This window comes from Cibotium barometz, chromosome 10, assembly GCF_041138505.1.
Source record: "Cibotium barometz isolate CiBa-2024 chromosome 10, ASM4113850v1, whole genome shotgun sequence".
Classification (NCBI taxonomy): Eukaryota; Viridiplantae; Streptophyta; class Polypodiopsida; order Cyatheales; family Cibotiaceae; genus Cibotium; species Cibotium barometz.
Genome location: NC_141055.1, coordinates 56,104,265 through 56,106,868, shown reverse-complemented (window position 1 = coordinate 56,106,868; position 2,604 = coordinate 56,104,265).

Genomic DNA, 2,604 nt, shown 5'->3' with positions numbered 1-2,604 from the left:
GGTGAAATACAAGTCACATGGTTTGATTGAGCGTCATAAAGCATGACTGGTTGCTAAGGGTTATGCACAAACCCAAGGCTTAGATTATGATGAGATGTTTAGTCTAGTGGCAAAGATGGGAACTGTGAGAGGTAAGTTATTGCCATGGTTGCAGCAAATGGTTGGGAAATGCATCAAATGGATGTCAAGAATGCATTTCTAAATGGTGATTTAAAAGAGGAAGTTTTTATGGAGCAGCCAGAGGGTTATGTACACCCAAGGTACCCTACTCATGTATGCAGGTTGAAGAAATCACTTTATGGGGGCTAAAACAAGCACCTCGTGCTTGGAGCGATAAGATAACCTGATATCTTATCTCTATTGGTTTTCAGGTTTCTATGGCAGATTCTTCACTATATGTGAAGAAGACAGATCATGGGATTGTTGTGGTTGTCATCTATGTGGATGACTTGATTCTGACAGGTGATCATACTATAGATATTATGCATGTCAAGAAGGCATTGAGTGGGCAGTTTGATATGAAACTTGGGTGATTTGAGGTATTTTCTTGGCATTGAAGTGGTCAAAGATCATGGAGGAATATGGCTAGTCCAATGTTAATATGCATTGGATATGTTGGCTAGATATGGGATGACTGGGTGTACATGAGTACACCCTTGGAGCAAAATGTGAAGTTGAGGGCTGATTTTGGTGAAGAGTTGGAAGATCCATCTATGTACGGGAAGATGGTTGGTAGCCTCGTTTCCATGACTATTACATGGCCAGGACTTGAGTTATGTTTTGGAGCTATAATGAATTAGGGTTTGCTCTCATGTGTGTATGCTCTCTCATTATCAGTTTTTTATCACCTGGGTCGTTTTGCGGTCTTAGGGAAAAACCCTACCATCACCCCCGGACTGTCGACAGTTAGGCCTTCAACTTATCCCCCCCTCCGTTGGCAGTCCAACTAGTGGGTGGCCCTTCAGCCAAGATTGGATGGCCTGCTTGGCCCCGCCCACCCCTAGCTTTGCTTTTTGCTTTGGTAGGAGACACAAAATGCTTGGTAGCATGTAAATAACGGAGGAGGTATTTAAGGGCTTGCCAATGTGGGTAGCTTGGATTTTGCATAAACAAGAGAAGAAACCAACAACATAGCAGGCATTGTACATGCTACAAGAAGGTAGAGAATGCTACCAAGGACTTGGTTATAGGACTTAGTGCAGATACTAATGGCCACGGGGGAGGATGGACCTATGAGTTTGGCACGTCATTATGGGAATTGGATTCCCTTTGCATGTTTACACGTTGTGCCACCAAATTTCTTCAATGAAAGCAGTTTGTGAGAGAGAATAGGTACCTGTGGATCCATCATGGGAGACCTGTATGTCGAGGGAAATAAGACAGAGAGCCTCCATTAATGATTGGGAGAACTATAGCAATTTCAGATTTGGCAGTTGTAAGTGCAAGCGCTCGATTGTTCATTAGCCCACGTACAAAGAGCATAGGCTCGCATATCATCCTAAGATATACCGCATCTTAAGATACTGTATGAATAGAGAGAGAGAGAGATGCAAGATAAGGAGAGGTTGTTCCCTCTATGGCACATAGAGATTCATGGCTGTACCCTCTAACAAGAGAGAGACAAATTGTGTGCTTTTGTTGTGACTGCTTTACGGCTAGAGATCTAGAGATACACAACGAGCTCCATACCAACACGTGCATGTGAGAGAGAGAGAGAGAGACGAACCGACGAAGGAGTCCTAGATCTATTTCTTGCATAGCTTTAAAGAGAAATATCCTTCTCCATTTTGTGAGGAACTAGTGGCGTGACCCATCCCTAACGGGCAAGAGTATTCTTGCATGCATAAAAACACAAACTCGTCCTCGAGGGAGAGTAGAGATAAATCTTATATTTGAAGCCCATTTTGGGCCTCATGTGGTCTCTCAACTTGGCAACCTAAATATAAACACATCATGCTTACCATATATATCCATGTAGGAGCTCCTGAAGTCCTTACTTCTCTTTGAATAAAGCACCAAACTTGGCATAAATATACATCTATCATTCCAACCCAATATAGTGGTGACAATCTTAACACACGCGAGCAAAGCATTAGAATAATCTTTGGGAGACTGGATTATATCTCCTTGGAAGCTTATACTCCTCGCCTCCATCTGTCCAAAATACATATTTAAGATAATAACATTAGATGTTGTAAGATATAATTTTTAAAGAAAAAAAAAAGCAAAAAGATAAAACCTTATAAAACTCATTCAGTGGATCAATATTTGAGACGAATGGCATTTGAACAAGCTTGTAGACAGCAAATTAGAAAATTTTATGGCTATGCACCAAAAATCTAACTTATTAGGCTTTTCATAGTCTACAAACATTACATGTACATGAAGCTAATCCGCAAATCGTAATCTTAGATTGTAAATTCCAAGGAGCCCAAAGCTCTCGTTATAAGTGTCTCGACCATACAAACCTAGCAATAATCTAGGTTTGAAAAAATAAAAATATTCCCTGTTGCAAAAAAATGTATCATATATAATTTATATTTACATAAAACTCAAAAGCTGCATAAAAAGCAAGTTTCTATACCGTAATACATGTGCTCTCTA